Source organism: Budorcas taxicolor, chromosome 9, assembly GCF_023091745.1.
Source record: "Budorcas taxicolor isolate Tak-1 chromosome 9, Takin1.1, whole genome shotgun sequence".
Taxonomy (NCBI): Eukaryota; Metazoa; Chordata; class Mammalia; order Artiodactyla; family Bovidae; genus Budorcas; species Budorcas taxicolor.
Genome location: NC_068918.1, coordinates 88713843 through 88735570, shown reverse-complemented (window position 1 = coordinate 88735570; position 21728 = coordinate 88713843). Strand labels below are relative to the sequence as shown.

At 40.8% G+C, this 21728-nt stretch overlaps 1 protein-coding gene across 2 annotated transcripts in view; it reads left to right on the top strand.

Moving 5' to 3' along the window:
• PRKN (parkin RBR E3 ubiquitin protein ligase) overlaps positions 1-21728 on the top strand; it is a 1201361-nt gene that overhangs the window by 639978 nt on the left and 539655 nt on the right. The window lies entirely within an intron of this gene.

Genomic DNA, 21728 nt, shown 5'->3' with positions numbered 1-21728 from the left:
TGAACAATCCAAGTGCCTTGTGAGAAATACTTTAGTTGCTCTAAAAGTTAACCCACAGTACAAATAATCAACAATGCCCTAGTAAATTGATATTAATTCACTGATTCTTAAATGCAATCATTCTGTATCTCTTTAATTGTGCCTTTTCATGGTCTCAGGACTTGATATTAACAATTTAAGCTTTATGGAATTCCATGAGCTTCTGGCATGTGGAATTACCTTTTGTTGTCAACTAGACTTTCTTAATTTGAATTGTTTTTATGTCCATTTGAAAGGGCTATATTTACAAATATATTTTCTCAGTGATCATTGCAAAGTTAACCTTAAATTATGTCTATGATAAAACCTGTCTTGACTAAATTAAAGTAATCCTCCACAAAAGAGCAATGAGCAGCTTAATAGCTGAATTAAGGCCTGGATTGAATAGGAGGCATTGGTAAGACTTCCCCGCTGAGCTGAATCCTTTGTCTCCTGGTGGCGTGGTGGAGCAGAAAGTAAACAAAATCAAGGTCAGACCTGAAGTTAATTATAACCTATATGACACAGATGGTATAGAAGCCACCTGCAGTGCGGGAGACCTGGGTTGGATCCCTGCGTCGGGAAGATCCCCTGGAGGAGGGCATGGCAGCCCACTCCAGCCTTCTTGCCTAGAGAATTTCCATGGACGAAGAAACCTGATAGGCTACTTTTCCACGGGGTCCCGAAGAGTTGGACACAACTGAGCAATGAAGAACAGCACCCAGAAATGCTAGGTATATAAACCTGGGCTTCCTAGATGGCGCTAGTGGTAAAGCCCCCGCCTGCCGATGCAGGAGATGTACGAGACACAGGTTTGATCCCTGGGTCCGGAAGATCCCCTGGAGGAGAGCATGGCAACCCACTCTTATATTCTTGCCTGGAGAATCCCACGGACAGAGAAACCTGGTGGGCTACAATCCATAGGGTCAAAAAGAGTTGGACACAACTGAAGTGTCTTAGCAGGCACACACATAAACTCAAGCTAGTCATTCACCCCTCACCTACCGTTTTATGCAGTGAGACTGATAATACCCTCTCACTGGGTTGAGGTGATAATTCAGTACTAAAATCCATGTGAAGGTGCATCAAAAACTGTAAAATTATATCCAGTTTTATCCTCAGTGGGCACTTAACCCCAGATTTGGCCATCCCTCTTAGAGTCTCTGCTACGCTAGAGGTTTGCATGTTTGAACTGAGAGGAGGTGTTGTGAGGTGCTATCTCACTCCAACTCAATGCTATGATTCTGGTTGGCTGAGGGATGTGCCCCCCCCCCCAGCAGGGTTCCCCAGACTCAGACCTCCCATTGTCACAGAATCCAGTGTGCAGGCTTGTTGGGGAGCTGTGCATGGAAGAGTTTAGATGCCCATACTAAACTTTTGTTAAGTTATCCATGGAAATTTCCTTAAGTATCCTTTCCAATCATTAAGATATTAACTAGAGGGGCCCTATCACAATTCTTTGCAGAATTTACGCATAATGGTACTCTAGGAAAATGATAAAATGCTTGGAACATGGTGATCCCATCACACACATCAGCTTTCTCAGAGCTGTGTTTGGCTCTAATCTGCCTTTCTGAAATGATATTTTTGGCTCTTGCCACGCCAAGTCCATATGGAAAGAGATTTTGATTCAGAAAATTAAAAATAAAAATGAATCTCAGTCTTTGAACTGTAATTTTTTTTGTATCCTTACCAAATAGGTGGAATTATCCCTTTGTTTATCTTGATAATACGGCTTAGTTGAGACAAGTTCATTTTCCCGTAAATACAATGGCGTGCCTTCCTTAGCACTGCAGTGTGCTTCTTGTCCATTTGCAATGTCTATTTTACTCCACGCTTGTTCTGTAACAAGACTTAACAGAAGGCGCAGAATTTTCTCTCCTCCCCCAGTCTCTCACCACGTCTGATTTTCCTATTTCCCAGTTTCCACTGACATTTTTTTTCTAAGCATGGATTGATTTGCCCTGGAGCCACTCAGTGATGCCAACCGAGGCAGCCTCTGATATACAAAAGACATAGGCTCTGGAGACAGAATGCTGGCTTCAAACCCTAGTTCCACTTCTAATGGTCCTGTTTTCTGGGCTGGTTCTCCAGGTTCTCTGACTTCTCTGAAAGGTTCTGAAAGTTAAAAGAGATAGAGGTTGAAGACCTCCTGGCACACAGCAGCCACAGTAAATATTAGGTGAGATTTTCACTCTGGATTGCTAATGAAAGAATGTGTTATAAGTTAGTTCTTACTGGTCTTTTCTCATTTGCATTTTGTTTTCCAAACTTGCATCAACCTTGGGTTGATGAAACATAAGTAAAGAGTATTTAATTTTTTTCTGTGACTGGTATGTATACTCCAACATCCCAGGTGTCATCTGACAAAACTTCTCACAAACAAGCCTTTCATTAGCTAGTTGAATGGGAATATCTTATTTTCCTCTCAAAAAAGTGATATTTTTAAGGCCGGTTCTATGCTTTTATGGATATAGATATGACTACATAAAATTTAGTTGACAGTCTATGCGAAGTGGATTTTTCGCTTTAATGGTATGAAGTGAGGGAAAAGAACCCATAGCTATAATATTCTTATATAGTTGTAGGTTCAGTTAAGTTCAGTCGCTTAGTCATGTCTGACTCTTTGTGACCCCATGGACTGCAGCACTCCAGGCTTCCCTGTCCATCACCAGCTCCTAGAGTTGACTCAGACTCATGTCCATTGAGTCAGTGATGCCATCCAACCATCTCATCCTCTGTCATCCCCTTCTCCTCCCACCTTCAGTCTTTCCCAGCATCAGGGTCTTTTCAAATGAGTCAGCTCTTCACATCAGATGGCCAAAATATTGGAGTTTCAGCTTTAACATCAGTCCTTCCAATGAACACCCAGGACTGGTCTCCTTGAGGATGGACTGGTTGGATCTCCTTGCAGTCCAAGGGACTCTCAAGAGTCTTCTCCAACACCACAGTTCAAAAGCATCAATTCTTTGGCTCTCCGCTTTCTTTACAGTCCAACTCTCACATCCATACTTGACTACTGGAAAAACCATAGCCTTGACTAGACAGACCTTTGCTGGCAAAGGAATGTCTCTGCTTTTTAATATGCTGTATAGGTTGGTCATAACTTTCCCTCCAAGGAGTAAGCGTCCTTTAATTTCAATGGCTGCAATCGCCATCTGCAGTGATTTTGGAGCCCCAGTAAATAGTCTGCTACTGTTTCCCCATCTATTTCCCATGAAGTGATGGGACCTGACGCCACGTTCTTCGTTTTCTGAACGTTGGGCTTTAAGCCAACTTTTTCACTCTCCTCTTTCACTTTCATCAGGAGGCTCTCTAGTTCTTCTTTAGCTGTAGGATAGTGGTTCCTAAGCAGGGGTGTTTTTACACTATCTGGAGACATTCTTGGCTGTCACAGCGCAGAGGCGGGGGTGTGGGGAGCTACTACCACATGGTACAGGGAGGCAGGAAGGTCCTGCAGTGCTGGGGCCTCAAATCAACAAGTACTGGTCTTGGGAAACCTGTTGTAGGAGGAAGAGAAGGTGGAGGCCACCCACTCTGATTGCCATGGGCAGGAAGCTCACTTCCTGTTAGACTGCTATCTCTATCTGAACTTGGAAAACCTGGCTGATTCCAAATGCTCCTGTTCCTCTAAATCATTTGGAACTCTGTTCCAAACTGTAGATTGTTCACAAAATGCCTTGCCCTTTCCATTCAGCCATGGGGCTGGCTCTTTTCTGCTGGGTTTTGATAAACTAGGGAAGAAACCCAAGCTTAGTGGGTATTGGAAACCATGGTTGGTGGGTCTCGGGCAGTGTTGTGATTAGAAAGTGTGTACTATGAAGACAGGTTGTGTCTGCTGTGCAGAGATAAACAATCCTGAAATTCATTTTCCTGAGCCAACCAAATGTGATTTTTAAGTTCTGTATTTTAAATAAATTCCAAAAACTTCAATCGGGTTTAAAAGGTGGGACCCTTTGAATTTGTGAGCTATACCCATCCCTCCGCCCCTGCCATGGTGGAATTGAATCCATAAATTCGTAAAGAACTAAAATGTTTGTGGTTCTCTAAAAAACCAATTACAAAAGTCATTGAGTTTCATTCTGGAAGAAAAATCCCCCATTGTATATCAGTGTGATTTCAGAATTATGGCAGAATTTTTTCCATACTATTTGAAAATTAGAAAGCAAAGAGAATGGAGGAGAAAAGAAGGTCAGGCCAAAGAGATTTGTATTGAAGGAGCATCTTGCCAACCTTGAAATTCAGCCTTGCTATGGGTCACCTTCGACAGTGGTGATGCAGAAGGCAGCGTTTCTGGTTTAAAGCTGTTTCTTGTTGGGATTATAACAGGTTTCTCATCTTTAGTAGGGCTGGTAAGTGAGACAGTGCTCAGAATTGCAGCCCACGTCTGCAGAAGCCATGTGTTTCTGAGTGCTTCGCTCACTGCCCATGAGGATAGGAGGTTCCCATCAACTCAGCCCCCTATTCCGCTGTCTCCATGCCAGGCTGTGAAACAAATCTCCTCTTCCTGGTAGCACTTGCTAAATGTGTTCACAGGCATCCCCCCTTTAACACTCACAACAGTCCCCTGAAGCAGGTTATTGTCCCCAGTCCTCACACAGACCACCTGAGGCTTAGTGGGCGGAGTTAGGGAAATGTATCCTATGTTGCGCAGCTGAAAAGTGAGTATAGGATCCCAAACCCAGGCGTTATGCTGAAATATATCCATTCCTAAGCGCATTGCATGTTGCCTGGTGACTGCTAAATGCATCCAGGAAAGACTTTTCAGGAATCTAAAGATCCGGGTGCAGGACTTCTGGGTGGCTCAGTGGTGAAGAATCTGCCTGCCAGTGCAAAAGGCACAAGAGACCTAAGTTCAGTCCCTGGGTCAGGAAGATGCCCTAGAGAAAGAAATGGCAACCCACTCCAGTACTGTCGCCTGGAGAATTCCATAGACAGAGGAGCCCTGCGGGCTACAGTCCATGGGGTCACAAAGAGCCAGACTCGACAGAAGCAGCTTAGCACATGCACGGTCTTCATCATTACACGCCGAGGATGCTGGCACTTTTCTCTACATGTAATACATTTACCTGTTTCTCCGTTTCTTATCTCTTTTACTCTGTTTTCAGTGTTTTTCCATACCAAGCATTAAATCTTTTTGTATTTAGTTCTCTTTTTTTTTTTCTGACCTCTTGCCAATGCTGGCTTATTGATGCGATTTATCTGTGTTGTATTCTCGTAGTTTTACAATTCCAGTGTTTTTAACATTGGATTTTTTTCAGCTCCCTGTCTGTCTGTGTTGAGGAATGCTAAAAGCAGAAACTTTTATGTCGTGATTGTTGCTCTGTTAACTATTCTAACACCTGTCATCAAATCATCTAGTATCTCTCTCATTTGAAATCACACTAATATATTTGTATCTCCCTTGGACCTCTGTCTGTGCTTCTGCTTCTGTTCTTTACTCATTTGGTGCCAAGCACATAGTTTTATTACTGTAAGTAAAATTTAAAATACAGTTAGAAACGACATCATTGACCATCTTTTTCATAACATTTTTGGCTAGTCTGGGATTGTTCTTTTAGAAACAAATGATTTTTTACATGGACTGAAGAAGATAAGTGGAAACAGTGTGTGTGTGTGTGTGTGTGTGTGTGTGTGTGTGTGTGTGTGTTAGTCAGTCGTGTTTGACTCTTTGCAACCCTATGGACTGTAGCTCACCAGGCTCCTCTGTCCATGGGATTCAACAGGCAAAAGTATTGGAGTGCGTTGCCAGTCCCTTCTGGGGATCTTCCCGACCCAGGGATCGAACTTGAATTTCCCACATTGCAGGCAGATTCTCTACTGGCTGAGCCAGGAAGGAAGCAGAGTGCAGCTCAAACACCCCTGTCACACCCCGAAGGTTCAGTGGCCATTCCCTTTCTTAGGCTAAACTGAACTCCATTTTCAATATGGCATCACTTTTAACTTACAAGGATCCGACTTCACATATTTTTGTTAATTGTGGGATATTGTTTTACTGTTTCTAAATATGCTGAAATTATGGTTTTGTGTGTCTGAAAGCTATTTGAGAGGTGCTATCAATTATATTTCTCCCTCCAGATAGGAACACAAGTAAACTGAACCAGAGGGTGGAGGAGTTAGCCTTTATTTCTAAAAAGATTTTAGCTTATCTATCCCACACCACAAGCTTGTGTCTGATTTGGCCTTGAGTCTCCTCCAAATAAAGTGACAGTTTCTGTACTTTGGGACACACCTTTGGGCAACCAGCTGGGGATTTTTCTTTCAAATACTAATTTCCTGAATATCTGGCTAAAGAGAGAAGGTTAATAGTTTAGGGAGTTTGTTTACAGGCCATTAGACACAATTAGCCCGTTGCTGAGATTAAAAACACTTCTCCAGAACCTTGGAAGGCCTAGAAAGGAAACAGGAATTTTAGAAACATCTATTTTTAACACCTAATTAAGAGAGACCTGGAGAGTCCCCATCCTCTCTTGCCACACTATTTCATATTTTAATCATCAAGAAATTCTTAATTTCCTCCTAGCTAAGTTCTGCCTGTAAAGTGATAAAATAAAGTGATAGTAACTTGGAATCCTATCCATAGATTATTGTGAACAAAATCGCAGTTCACCTCGGAATGTCGTCTTGGCTGATTATTTTCAACCGCATTCTTTTCCTTTTTGACAATTTTTTCCTAATCCTCTTCTTTTTTTTTTTAGTGATTTTCCTTTTCTCCTAAAAGTCACCTTTGTTCCACATAGACAGTTCTCCTTAGAGCCTGTCCAACACACCGGTCATCTGTGTTCCCATTTTAGTACCTTAATCCTGATGTTGCTTCTCCTTTTCCCAGGACCTCTGCCTCTAGCCCTTCACCCGCTTCCTTCAATGCTTGAAGACCCAGTGCAGATTGCCGTACACTGGATGAGGTTTCTGAAGCCTCTTTATTTTGGGAATCCCGCTCCATTTTGTGTCAGTACTAAAATGTTCCCCCAATAATCAAGACCATGGTCAACGCACCACCTCCAGCCCTGACATTCCTTGCTCTTCCAAGCACTTTGCCACCTCGTAAGAATTTGTCAAACCAGATTTTATCAGTGCCCCCTACTGTATTTTGGTTTGTATTATTTTTTGTCCTCTTCACTGCTGTCAAGATAAGACCAATTTAATATAGAGTTGGATCTATTGTGTTTTCTAGGTTGTTCAGTTCAGTTCAGTCACTCAGTCGTGTCCGACTCTTTGCGACCCCATGGACAGACTTCCCTGTCCATCACCAACTCCTGGAACTTACTGAAACTCATGTCCATCGAGTCTGTGGTGTCATCTAACCATCTCATCCTCTGTTGTCCCCTTCTCCTGCCTTTAATGTTTCCCAGCATCAGGGTCTTTGCCAACAAGTCAGTTCTTCGCATCAGGTGGCCCAAGTATTGGAGTTTCAGCTTTAGCATAAGTCCTTCAAATGAATATTCAAGACTGATTTCCTTTAGGATGGACTGATTGGATCTCCTTGCGGTCCACAGACCTCTCAAAGAGTCTTCTCCAATACCACAGTTCAAAAGCTTCAATTCTTCAGTGCTCGGCTTTCTTTATGGTCCAGCTCTCACATCCATACATGACTACTGGAAAAACCATAGCCTTGACTAGATGGACCTTTGTCAGCAAAGTAGTATCTCTGCTTTTTAATATGCTGTCTAGGTTGGTCATAGCTTTTCTTCCAAGGAGGAAGCGTCTTTTAATTTCATGGCTGCAGTCACCATCTGCAGTGATTTTGGAGCCCCAAAATAACTTTTTCTATGTTGTGTAGACTGCACTTCCGCATGAATGTTGATTCACCGCCAGTCCGGTAACCTTTAATTAGAGTAAACGGTAGTTGCAGTCTTCAGAAACATAATCCCAGCCCCGCTCTGGTGCTTTTCTCTGCTGTCCTCACTCTCTGCATCCAGAGCTCTCCCTGCCAGTCTTGCAGCCAACTCTGCTCCCGCTCTTCCCTCTCCCCACAGCACCAAGGCCCCTGCTGTTTCCTCCATAGGCAGCATTCTCCCTCACCTTAAACCCACCCCCTCCCTGACAACTTGACATAAAAGAGGAAGCTTAAAAAACAAAAGAAAGGTTTGGCTGTCAGGGACACCTGGCCTCAGCACCACCCACTGACCACCTGGTGACCTCAGCTACCTGGATAACCGGGCGCATCCTTCGTTTTCTTCAATCTGTGTTGTCGTTGTTCAGTCGCTCAGTCGTGTCCAACTCTTTGCGACCCCGTGGACCACAGCACGCCAGGCTTCCCTGTCCTTCACTATCTCCTGGGATTTGCTCAAACTCATGTCCATTGAGTCGTTGATGCCATCCAACCATCTCTTCCTCTGCTGCGCTCTTCTCCTCCTGCCCTCAATCTTTCTCAGCATCAGGGTCTTATCCAATGAATCAGCTCTTTGGCCAAAGTTTAGAACTTCAGTTTCAGCATCAGTTCTTCCAATGAATATTCACTGTTGATTTCCTTTAGGATTAACTGGTTTGATCTCCTTGCTGTCCAAGGGACTCTCAAGAGTCTCCTCCAACACCACGGTTCCAAAGTATCAATTCTTCGGCTCTCAGCCTTCTTTATGGTCCAACTCTCACATCTGTACGTGACTGCCAGATAAACCATAGCCTTAACTAGGTGGACTTTCATCAACAAAGTGGTGTCCCTGCTTTTTAATATGCTGTCTAGGTTTCTCATAGCTTTTCTTCCAAGGAGCAAGCATCTTTTAACTTCTGGCTACAGTCACCAACTGCAGTGATTTTGGAGCCCATGGAAATAAAGTCTTTCACTGTTTCCACTTTTTCCTCATCATGCCATCCTACAAAAGTTATTACTCAGTGGAGACAGACGCAGCCTACTGTCTCATAAGAACAGTGGGAGGTCAGCATGGAAGGGTGGCAGTCACTTATCCCTAAAAGAGAGAAACAATTTGACATCACAGAACCACCTGGGCTGGCACAGATGGGGAGTAAATGAAGCTGGAGTTTGGCCTCTGCAAAGAGCAAGTAGACAGTATGAGAAAAGAATTTAGGGACCACTTGTAAAGGGCCTCATATATCCTCCGAGGAGTGGTGGTTTCATCACTGAGTCACTAGGGCATCTATGGAGTTTAAGTTAGGAGAATGAAATGGCCAGTTTTATGTTTTAGGAAGGTTATTCTGATGGCTGTGGCTAGGCGTGTGGGGAGCAGGACTTCTCCACTGAGCAGGTTACACTCTACGCAGATGCACCCAGCTGAAAACATTCATCCCAAACTGTGCTCCCCAAGCAGTCTGAAGTTTCCATCAAGCCCTCTCCAGTCCATGACCTCTCCTCTCTACTCTCTTCCCTTCCGTCTCTCAGCCTCCTGGGTGGAATTAGAGAGCTGCACTTCTGTCGACATCCTGGGGCAAGTTTCCAAGGAATTTGATATGACTTTTTAATGTTACAGAAGAACAAATACAGATAATTAGAGGCTGATATGATGAATGTGAAGTAACTGTCAGAAAGATCTGAGCTGAAATGTCAGCCTTACTGTGAAAGCCTCTCACAGACATGTATTTACTGACAAGCACCTGGGCACACATCATATCTCCTCTCTTAACGCAGTCCTTCTCTGCCCTCCAAACACACGCAGACTTTATTCCCACTCCCAGGCATGGTCCAAACCCTTCTGTGCCTCAGGGCCTTTGCACATCCCGTTGCTAGAAGAACCATAGGTGACTCTTCATGCAGTTGACTCCCACCCAGTGCTCAGGTCTCTGCTTGCACATCCCTTCCACAGGGAAGACCACCGAGTCCTAATGCCTACACCTTCTTCCTTCCTCTTCCTCCGCGTATCATCATATGATTCATATTCTACATTCTCTTGTGGCACCATGGAGCTGCAGTCCGTTGCTCTCAGCAGATTTGAACTGTGTCTCTTACGTTCACACTTGCACCGCAGCACTTAGCAAGAGAGAGTAGAAAGAAGAAGAATTTAATAAATATCTCCTGAATGAATGAATGAGCCCAGAATGAAGACCAAAAATAGCTGGCAAGAGCTGTCACTGAAACTACATCCTGTGATGCATGGTAGGAAAACAGAAAATAGATATTCTCAGCCCAAAATATGCTCTCAGAGGCTGGCAGAGGAGCGTGTGCCTCCAGTTTGATTTCAAGCTCCAATTTGAGCAGAAGGTGTATGTGGTGTATATTAGATATTGTTGAGTGTGTGAGTAAAAGTTAAATATTTGTAAATCAGAGTACATCTCAAAAATGTACTGAGGCAGCTCCTTTAAAAAGTCTAGCTATATGACACAGGGAACCCAAAGTTGGTGCTCTGAACAACATAGAGGGGTGGGATGGGGAGGGACGTGAGAGGGAGTTTAAAGAGGGAGGAAATATATGTATACCTATGGCTGAATCACATTATTGTAATGTAATTATCCTTCAATTAAAAATAATATTAAATAAAAGTTAAAAAATAAAAATGAAGTCTATGTTGAATCATCTTTTGATGTGAGAAGTACCCTTTGAAAGTTGAATAACCATGCTATATAACTCTCTGTTTCACCAAAAGTGAACTTTCTTTTCATTTTGTAAGTCCATTGTAGTGGCCAGTTTCACATATGAATACAAAGTCTGGTTCCGTGGAGAGCATCTCAGTATTAGAGCATTTTATCAGTGTCCCTTGCACGTCTTTTCTCCAAAACCGGTTCAAGGTAGTAAGGATGGACAAGGCTTTAGGGCACAGTGTGAGTCCAGTGCTCGTCACCATGGGCCTCCAGGCCCAGACAGGTGTGAGGGCAAGGTGTGAGTTGGCCAGGCACGCTGCTGCTCTGCCCACCGAGATCTCAGGGGCAGTCATGTCAAAGGATTACATCATGTACCCTGACAGAGACCATTTGAAACCACAGAGTCCCAGGACCCTGTAAGAATAGTGGCTATTTCTAGGAAAAGGCTTCAGCTCCATTGCAAGTTCGATTCATAATGTGGGGGCCAGATCCCCAAATAAAAATAGATACCACAGTTTTGAACTCATACATTTTTATGGTATATATTTCTAAGTGAATAGAGTAACAATTCACACTTCCCTCCATTAAGCCCACGAGAAGAGGTAATTATTTTAACTACTTTCTGAATCTTTCCACTCTTTTAAATCTAGGATTAAATAAGTATAAAATTTGCATATATGCAATTTATATAATTTCATGTAGAAGCATGCATATACATATTCATATTCACATTCTCATGTATATGCGTGTATGAGTGCATGCAGGTGCAGATGTACATTCAGAGGTATGCATGTGTACATGTATGCATGTTCATGAATACAGGTGAGCTCGCACAGGCAGGATCACTCAGAAATGAGATCAGACATACATAGCATTCAACAATTTGAATTTTTTCCCTTCTTTCACAGCAAGCTTTTTTACACTTAACAGTTGATCATGGACAGCCTTTGAAGCTAGGACCCATTGACATACCTCACTCTTTATCAAGGCTGTAGAATATTCCATTGTACTGTAATTTTTTTAACTTTGCTCGATTTGTAAACATTAAGATTGCTTGCTTCTTTTTCTTCTGCAAACAACAGTGTACATGTGCATTTACAAGACTTGCAAGCATTTCTGAAAAACAGATAACTAGGAATAGATTTTCTAAGCCATAGAACTAAGTTCTAGCATCACTCTGAACAGACTGGTGTGAGTTTTGGTGACTCTTAGAAGGGGCAGATGGCGTTCAAATCTGCCAGCAGACTCAGAGTAACTCACTATGCGGATGCCTCAGCCGTATCACCATTAATGCCCTGAAATGTATACATTTTCAAATACTGTAGGGTCAAGACAGGTTTAGATCTGTTTCTTTAGTACTGAACATGTGTGTGTGTGTGTGTGTGTGTGTGTGCGCACGTGTGTGTATTTGTTCTCATCTCTTTATGATTCTAGACCAAGATAAAATTTTGCCTAATAAGCCACTTTGGTAACTTGATTAAAAATGCCTCTGTGGGACACTGTTGATAAACAAGATCCCTCATTTCTACACTTCAAGGGTGTTCCATTTATCCTAAGCTGCTACCTCTTATTGAAGTATTGAGATTATTTAGAAGACTCTGAGCTAGACAAAAATCCCTACTTGTATTTTAAGGGAAAAACAAAAAACTTGAGAATTTCTACCCATTTACTGAGAACTTATTGAATCCTAAGTACTGTAAGGGAAAGAAAAATAATAAAAATCAGTCTTTACCCTAAGAAATTTCTCTTCACCCTATGGAATTGATGGAAGGGATAATACATAGAAATTTAAAAACTTGTTTCTAGAGATGTGGCTAGACAGTGGGAGATTCAAAACTGATAACAAAAGGCCCACTCACTCTAGGATCTTAGAACGTTCAGTGGGACAGATGTGCATACAAACATTTGTTTGATCCCCTGGCAGAGGGATCCCATCATTCCTGGCTTCATGATGGAGGTGAAATTTGAACTGAACCTTCAAGTCCCGGCAGGACTGTGATGGGTGGAGGTAGAGAAAGGAATATTATAAGCATTAGCAAAGCAATGGAAACAGGATATATTTATGATTTGGCTGGAAGTTGGTGTTCACTAGAGAGAAACTGAAAATCAAAAGAAGGATGGGTTAATGTCAAATATGGAAAACTTTAGATGCAACATCAGGAGCTTTTTGTTGTTCAGTTGCTAAGTTGTTTTGCAACCCCATGGATTGCAGCATGCCAGGCTACCCTGACCTTCATTATCTCCCAGAGCTTACTCAAACTCATGTTCATCGAGCTGGTGATGCCATCCGACCATCTCATCCTCTGTCACCCCCTGCTCCTTTTGCCTTCCAAATTTTCCAGCAGCAGGGTCTTTACTGATGAGTTGGCTCTTCGCCTCAGGTGGCTAAACTATTGGAGTTGTGTGTAATGCGAGCTATTGAAGGTTTGGGGTTTTTTTCACCTGTTCTTTAGATAAATTTACCTGCCTGGTGATATTGCAGAGAGGCTGGAGAACAGAGGGAGGAAAACCAGCTGGAAGATGATTGTTTGAATTTAGAGAAAGCATTCTGATACACCTTGAACAGGAATCCAGGCAGCTTTTTTGAGGTTATACCTAGCTTAAACTGAGACGATAATTCTTTTAAAGAGCCGTAAGGACTGCATCATAATTTACTAATGAGTAAGAAAAATCACTGCAGATGGTGACTGCAGCCATTAAATTAAAAGACGCTTCCTCCTTGGAAGAAAAGTTATGACCAACCTAGACAGCATATTGAAAGGCAGAGACATTACTTTGCCAACAACGGTTCGTCTAGTCAAGGCTATGGTTTTTCCTGTGGTCATGTATGGATGTGAGAGTTGGACTGTGAAGAAGGCTGAGCACCAAAGAATTGATGCTTTTGAACTGTGGTGTTGGAGAAGACTCTTGAGAGTCCCTTGGACTGCAAGGAGATCCAACCAGTCCATTCTGAAGGAGATCAGCCCTGGGTGTTCTTTGGAACGAATGATGCTGAAGCTGAAACTCCAGTACTTTGGTCACCTCATGCAAAGAGTTGACTCATTGGAAAAGACTCTGATGCTGGGAGGGATTGGGGGCAGGAGGAGAAGGGGACGACCGAGGATGAGATGGCTGGATGGCATCACTGACTCAATGGATGTGAGTCTGAGTGAACTCTGGGAGATGGTGATGGACAGGGAGGCCTGGCATGCTGCAATTCATGGGGTCACAAAGAGTCAGACACAACTGAGTGACTGAAGTGAACTGAACTGAAGAATTGTATTGGAGAAGGAAATGGCAACCCACTCCAGTGTTTTTGCCTGGAGAATCCCAGGGACAGGAGAGCCTGGTGGGCTGCCGTCTATGGGGTCGCACAGAGTCGGACACAACTGAAGCGACTTAGCAGCAGTAGCAGCAGCAGCAAGAATTATATTCAAGCTGGAATATATTCAAGTTGGAATATATCTACAGAAATATTATGAATCAGGATAAGTGCTACTACTTGTAGTTCTGGCTTCCCTGAACCTGAGTAAAGGCTCCTACAGAAAGAGACTAGCATATTGTCAGCTCGACATGAAATTTGCCTACAAGGTAGAAACTCAGTCTCTGAAGAATCTGAAAGGACCCTGATGGTAAATGCACTCAGTGAACTTTGAGCAAGTGAAGAATCCTTCAATGAAAAATTAGGCGAGAACTTGAGGAGCTCAAGTTCTCAAATAGGGTTAAGAGCTGGAGAGAGTAGCGGGTGATTCACTGTTGAGTGTTTCTGATTGGGAAGCCTTGTGAGCACACAATGAGACTTCTCAAAGCAGGTCTTCTCAAATCCTGTCGTTGTGATGTTACCGATGATGACGAAGACATCAGTGATGACGTGTGGGTTTCTACTTCAGGTGAGAGCCTAGGCCTTTATCTCATTGTGTTTATGCAGTGGATACAGCTCGGGGCAAGCTGCGAGAGGCGCAGAGCAGTGATGCCCTGGGGCTGGCCCTCCCGGCCAGAGAGGATCAATCGTCAAATTTTCAGTAATTTCATAAGCCTGTTGTTAAACACAATTACTGTAAAAACTGTATATTATAATTTAGTAAGCGATGCTTTTTAAAAGATAATAAATACTCCAAACCCATCATGTAGTAATCATCTTACTACATTTTGCTATTTTCTGTGTTCTTGAAGTCCTGTTTACCTACAACATTGAGGTCGGGGAGACACTATAGGAAAGCAGGCTGCCCAACTCTGGCCCAGGAGCTCTGGGTTGGTAGCTTGAACTTGACCACACAGAAGTGTTTCCACCACAGGAATCAGCAAATGCTACAAATCAGACCTTTTTAACCCCCAGAGAACCAGGTGACTGAAACGTTTCTAAGTAGTTCCTGCGAGTGCTCTCCTTGGGTTCTATCATGCTCTCATATAATAGAAATCACCTGCACGTGCGGGGTCGCGATCAGCTTTGCGTTGATACTGTGCTACTTTCCCTGAGAAGGGGCTGTGGCTTTTAGTGCCTATGAGAACTTGGACAACATGGTCTCTCGCCTGTGGCTTATTCCTCCTTGGAAAGGAGTTTTCTCCAATGCTTGACCTTGTCTTTCAAGCTGTATTCTTATACCTCTTCAACCAGTGACCATGGTACCTAGAACCATCACTGAAATTGAGCAGGAAAAATGAGAGTTTGCATGTCACTTTATCCCTTGTGCACGGCATGTCTGCGCATCATTGCTTACTCAAGCTCTGCTATCTATCCTTGAGTAGACTACAATGCAAGGCTTTAATGATAACTCAGTTTTCTTCTCACCATGCTAGAAAAAGTGAAAAAAAATATTTAATTTCTATATTCAAGTAATAGGATACCCATTATATTTGCTTTTACCTGAAAAACATCTTCTGATTGGACCTCTAATAACTGAGACTTCCTCCCCCCATTTCTCTTCTTATCCAATATTTTACAAAGTTATTTACATTCAGTAGGCTTTAAAGTCAATCTTGATATTTTCCACTGTTATGATTCTCAACTCGAAATGGATTACACTGACAATACAGACAAATTTAATCTTCTTCATAAATAACTTGAGGATAAAAGGTCAAAAAGGGAGTGTGTTTCTCTCCTCTCCTACAGATAAAAATGCAAATAACTAATTTCCTTTGAAGTTTGTAAATACAGCATGTATTCTATATTCTTTATAGCATTACATAAGTAGGTCACTGCAATCCAGCAAAAGTTAACTCTTTAAAGTCTCTGCCCGGCTGAGAAAAAGGGTTATTTTCATCTAACATTAGCTTCTTAGCTATAATGAAATCAATCTTATGACATCTTGGTTTTGCTTTATAAGGATCCAGTTCTTAAAGTGGCTGCTTTGGAGAGACCCTTTCTTCTTATATTCAGACTGTTCAGTGATATCCTTCTTATGAGACTTGGCCCCGAGTTTTACTGTCCTTGGGACTAAGAAAGAGATTCAGTCTACACTGATGAAAGGCTCAAGGGGAAATGACAGTACAAGGTGTAGACAGTATAGCAGAGGAAGGCAGAGAGGAGTCAGGACCGAACTCTGATGAGTCTGTGATGCCCCCAAGAAGGAGGCAGAATGGAAACGAAATGATGACTAGAGCGAAGACAAAGACAGCAGCTACTCTGTATTCAGCATCTAGAATGTGCCAGGCCTTGCAGGGAGGTGGGGTGGAAGGTCTGGAATCCACATAGTCCTGCTGGCTATCCTGGTAAATCCTCCCCCAACACTTTGTTATGTTCTCTGATGCCTTAAGCCTCCAGCTGCAGAGTTTTGTCTTCCCTGATGGCTTAGAAGGTAAAGAATCTGCCTGCAGTGCAGGAGACCAGGGTTTGATCCCTGGGTCTTGAAGATCCCCTGGAGAAGGGAATGCTACCCACTCTAGTATTCTTGTCTGGGAAATCCCATGGACAAAAGAGCCTATAGGGGCTCGCAAAGAGCTGGCAACAACTGGGCAACTAAACAGCAGGGATGGGATCTTGATGTTACATCAAAATAGAGATTATGGATAGTATGAAACAAGATCACAGAAGGTGTTGGAAAGTCCCAATAATGCGGCCTTCATTTCAGTGCAGTCTGAGAAGTTTGGCTTAAGTTTTACCTACTGAAAAACTCTTTAAAGGTAGAAAACGGTCATTTTGTGAAATGACATTCTTCAAAATATACTACCCAGATATAACTTGGCATATCTAAAATCAACTTATTCATTTGTGCATTTGCAAAATCAAAACTGAATGAAAGTAAAATGCATGACAAATAATGTCATTTTCCTCCTGTACTAGCACAATGTTTAGCACAAAATATGTCAATCGGATTTGTTGAGTGATATCAAATAGAGTTTTGTGATTCCTTCATGTCTTTTCTAATTGGATCTAATCATCATCTGCCTCCTGCCACCTTCATAAAGGAGACAAGATATTGGCAGGAGAATTGTAATATATCTAAAATAGGCTGATGGACAGCAGATTTAATGGAAAATCTTCCAAGTTCACTGTTGAGGTTAATAAGCATAAAATACCTTAAAACTAAATTAAAGTACTTTTTAGCTTAAGAAGGCATTAAAATGAAAAGTTTGATGGCATTTTAGCTGATTCTAGAAGTAAGTAGCATTCCTGCGGTAGAAAGTACCATTTGCAACTTAGATAAGAATAAAGAGTTTTTGTCTTCCCTGAATATATTCTAGGAAAAAAAAAAATCCTTGCTAATCATTATCCTTGCAAATGTCTAATTTAAATTTTGCCTCAAAATGCCTATCTGTGGGTACTCCAGCTATGTTATGTGTGTATATAAAATATATATGCTGTATTTCTTATTACTGATATTCAATATAAATTTATTGTCCTTATTTTAGATTGTGATTTCCACCTAAAAGTTTCCAAATAAGTGATATCAACCATCTTTTCTCATTTACTTTATTTTGTGAAGGTGTTCATATTTCTTGATCAAATCTCTTGAGTTTTTACATTTTGAGTAACTACAATGAGATCAATTTGCAATTCCAATGTATTGTACTATATTTGAATTGGAACAAAAGGAAGCATCTCAGAACAAAAGCTTGTTGAATGGAGTAATTTTAAATGCCTTTGGTTCAGATGAATTTTTTAGTGGAAGCAGCAGGAAAATACTCTACCTTTCCCCAGAGATCCCTATTGTTCACCAGTGAGGAAAAATAATCTGTAATTTTAAGGACTGCAAATATGTTCCAGTAATTTTGATAGCTCCAGGGTCATATTTCAAATTGTCTGTAATTTATAAGCATATATCTTTGGTTTCTTCTCTATAAACACTAGCCTTCTCTTATGCTTTACTTAAAATATTATAAACAAAATGTTTTAACTAAAAACTTAGACCAAAAGTAAAATGCCTGCTGGTTTGTTCCATTAGTAACAATTTCTGTCTTGTCTTAAAGTTGTACACTCATCTATTTTCCATGCCCTTTCTTCCACATCTCATCTCTCCATTAGGCCCTCTGTCAATGTCTATATGCAGTTAATTCTGTCCTTTCAGCAATAATCCTGTGTGGTGAAACAGAGTATTATGGATGAGTTGTGTGACCTGCAAAGGGAGAAGCTGATATAGCTGGGAAAAAGAACACCATAGTCAGATTTGTTATACAGCAATGCCTCTAAGAGCTAACCGTGCAGAAACTGCGCCTTTGTGAGTCTTGCATTTCAACTGCACGGATGCAGAGAGCAGGAATTTATCTCCTTTCCTGCCACATGTAACACAGACATTCTAATTTCTGAAAAGGCACTTTCTGGCTCTTCTTTCTAAGATTCTGGGATAACAATTCATTAAGTTAATGAATTTATTACTCTTCTATAGAACTGTCTGAAACAAAGGAACAAAGGAACTATAAATCGCTTAAGCATCAGAGAAAGAAAAAGCATATTATCTGTTATCAAAAGCCTAGGTATTATTTAGGCTTTATGTTCTCTTGTTCTAAAACTTTCAGTCAGTCAATTAATGTTATTAAATGAATAAAGGATATTTAGAATGCATTCAAACTCAAGAAATCATCAACTTAAAATAATCGTATATGTGTACCTCATGGTAATCACAAACTAAAACTCTGTAATAAATACATACATAAAAAAACGAAGGACTCTAAACATAGCAATGACTGACTATAGCAAGAACTGACTCACTGGAAAAGACCCTGATGCTGGAAAGGATCAAAGGCAGGAGGAGAAGGGGACGACAGAGGATGAGATGGTTGGATGGCATCACTGACTCGATGGACATGAGTTTGAGCAAGCTCTGGGAGTTGGTTATGGACAGGGAGGCCTGGCCTGTTGCAGTCCACAGGGTCGCAGAATCAGACATGACTGAGCAACTGAACCGAAAACATAGCAGTAAAAACAGTCCACAAATCACAACAGAAGAGAGCTAAAAATTAACATAAGAACAAAATGAGGTACAATCCCCAAAGAATTAACACAATGACAATAAATAATACCTATCAATCATTATGTTAAATGTAAATGGACTAAATGATCCAACCAAAACACACAGAGTAGCAAAATGGATTAAAACAAGCAAACGAATGCCAAGCCCACAAGAGACTCAGTTCAAATCTAGACACACACAAACTACAAGGGAAAAGACAGAAGGTGTTCCATGAAAATATACACAAAAATAAAGATGGCATGTCATAGTTGAAGAAGATAATATGACTTTAAAGATTGTCACAAGAGAAAAAGAAGGACATTACATAAGATAAAGGGATCGATTCACCTAGGAGACCTGACAAACATGCTCCCAACATAGACACACATAAACACATTAAAGCAAATACAATAATAAGTGGGGACTTTAACAACTGCTTACAAAAGCGAACAGATTATCCAGACAGAAAAGCAATAAGGAAACACTGGCCTTAAACAACATGTTGTGTCAGATGAGGTTAATAGATACGTATATCATTCCATCCAAAAACAGCAGAATGCACAGCTTTTTAAGTACACGTGTGACATTCTCCAGGATAGAGCACATGAAAGGGCAAGTCGCTCAGGTGTGTCTGATGCTTTGCGACCCCATGAGCTGTACAGTCCATGGGATTCTCCAGGACAGAATACCTGAAGTGGGTACCTTTTCCTTCCCCAGGGGATCTTCCTAACACAGGGATCGAACCCAGGTCTCCCACATTGCAAGCGGATTCTTTACCAGCTGAGCCACAAGGGAAGCCGAAGAATACTGGAATGGGTAGCCTATCCCTTCTCCAGCAGATCTTCCTGACCCAGGAATTGAACTGGGGTCTCCTACATTGCAGGCGGATTCTTTACCAACTGAGCTATCAAGGACATGCTGGGCTGCAAAATAAATCTCAGAAATTTAAGAAGATAGAAACAATAATATTAAGTATCAATAATATTAAGTATCTCAAAAATTTAAGAAATCTCAGAAATTTAAGAAGATAGAAACAATAATATTAAGTATCAATAATATTAAGTATCTCAACACTGTGAGACTAGAAATCTACAACAACAACAAAAAATACAAAAAATACAAATGTGATTACTAAGCAGTATGCTCCTAAGCAACCAGTTAGTCACTGAAGAAATCAAAGAGAAAATTTTAAAAATACCTGGAGACAAGAGTCACAGCAAAAGTAGTTCTCAAGAAAATTTTATAGCAAGACAAGCCTACCTCAGGAAACAAAACCTCAAACAGTCTGAACTTATACCTAAAGGAACTAGAGAAAGAAAAACAAACAAAACCCAAAGTTATTAGAGAAAAAGTCATCAAGATCAGAGCAGAAATAAATAGAGACAAAAAATATAAAATATCAATGAAAGTAAGATTTAGTTCTTTGAAAAGATAAAATTGAAAACCCTTTAGCTAGATTGATCAAGGAAAAAAGATAAATGTCTAAAACAAATAAAATCAGAAACCAAAAAGGAAAAGTTGCACCTGACACCACAAAATGCAAAGGATCATAAGAAATACAAAGAATCACATGCCAATAAAATGGACAACCTGAAAGAAATAAATTGCTAGAATCATACAATCTCCTAAGACTGACTCAGGAAGAAATACAAAATATAATCAAACCAATTACCAGTGATGATATCAGTTAATAATTTAAAAACTCCTGATGAACAAAATCCAGAACCAGATGAATTCACAGGTGAAGTCTACAAAACATTTAAAGAAAAAATTAACACCTATCCTTCTCAAACTATTTTTGAATATTGAAGAGGAGATATTTGTATGAGGCTAGCATCACACAAACACCAAAAACAAAGATATCACCAGAAAAGAACTGAAAAGAAAAAAAGAAGAATATCACTGATGGACATAGATGGAAAAATCCTCAATAGAATATTAGCAAACCAAATTCAACTATACATTAAAAGGATCATACATCATGATCAAGTGGGCTTTATCCAGTGATGCAAAGTTGTTTCAATATTTGCAATCCGGTCACTGTGATATACCACATTTACAGATTAAAGAATAACCGAAGTGTGACCATCTCAGTAAATGCAGAAATGGTTTAGATAAAATTCAGCATTCATGTATAACAAAAAGGATTCATGTCAATGTATGGCAAAACCAATACAGTATTTTTAAGTAAAATAAAGTAAAAAAAATAAATAAAAAATAAAAACTGAATTTTTCCTTAAAAAAAAAACTCTCAATAAAGTGGAGATATAGGAAACATACCTCAACGTGTGAAAGTCACTCGCTTGTGTCTGACCCTTTGCAACCCCATGGACTATACCGTCTATGGAATCCTCCAGGCCAGAATACTGGAGTGGGTTGCCATTCCTTTCTCCAAGGGATCTTCCCAAGCCAGGGATTGAATCCAGATCTCCCGCATTGCAGGTGGATTCTTCACCAGCTGAGCTACCAGGGAAGTCCATACCTCAACATAATAAAAGTCAGTTATGAGAAACCTACAGTTAATATCATACTCAATGGTGAAAAGCAAAAAGCATTTCCTCTAAGATTAGGAACAAAACAAGGATGCCCAATCTTGAAACTCTCGCTCAATATAGTATTGGAAGTCCTAGCTATAGCAACCAGAAAAGGAAAACCAGTAAAAGGAATCCAAATTGGAAAAGAAGAAGTCAAACTGTCTCTATTTGCAGATAGAAAGATACCATGATAACACAATGCTATTTGTAGAAAATCCTACAGACATCCCTAATTAAATTTGGTAAAATTGCAGTATACAAAATTAACATATAGAAACCTGTTATGTTATGTCTTTCTTCACAGAAAACATCAAACTTTTAGAAAGAGAATTTAAGAAAA